We start from the raw sequence: 630 nt of genomic DNA, 5'->3' as shown, positions 1-630 counted from the left end.
ACTTGGGAAGACAAACACCATCACTCCAAACGTCCCCCCTTCCTTCTTCTTCCCCCAGCTTTATATGCTCAGCATGACATCACATGGTATGGAACGTTCCTTTGATCAGTTGGGGTCAGCTGTCCCGGCTGTGTCCCCTCCCAACTTCTTGTGCACCCCCAGCCTGCTCGCTGGGCCAGAAGAGACCTTGACTCTGTGTCAGCACTGCTCAGCAGTAACGAAAAACATCCCTGTGTTACCAACACTGTTTTCAGCACAAATCCAAAACACAGCCCCATACTAGCTACTATGAAGAAAATTGACTCTATCCCAGCCGAAACCAGCACAGTTACTAAAGATTGTTCTGTGTTTGAAATGCAAGTCTAAAGTAAATTGCACAGTTAAAATGTCTCCATAACCATACTGTGAAAAAATCCTTCTAGTGTAAATACATTTCACAGACTTGGAGAAGCCAGGGAAATAAATTTTAGAAACAAAGGCCCTTTCTTGCAGCTGTAAATTAAATGTATGTTAGAAGAGTCTGTGAGCAGAGAAAATAAACTCTTTGACCCACTCCAATAGTATGTGAATTTAAATTTGCAAGTATAATCACTTTTTATACTGGTATAATTGTATTCATTTTATAGGCTT

General features: G+C 41.3%; 1 protein-coding gene across 1 annotated transcript in view; it reads left to right on the top strand.

Annotated features, from left to right (window-relative positions):
- Positions 1 to 630, top strand: part of SH3KBP1 (SH3 domain containing kinase binding protein 1) — a 161388-nt gene that overhangs the window by 152129 nt on the left and 8629 nt on the right. The gene's annotated exons all lie outside the window — the stretch shown is intronic.

Source organism: Aptenodytes forsteri, unplaced genomic scaffold, assembly GCF_000699145.1.
Source record: "Aptenodytes forsteri isolate BGI_AS27 unplaced genomic scaffold, ASM69914v1 Scaffold273, whole genome shotgun sequence".
Taxonomy (NCBI): domain Eukaryota; kingdom Metazoa; phylum Chordata; class Aves; order Sphenisciformes; family Spheniscidae; genus Aptenodytes; species Aptenodytes forsteri.
Note: the sequence above shows the minus strand (reverse complement) of the source record. Positions and strands in the feature narration are given on the sequence as shown.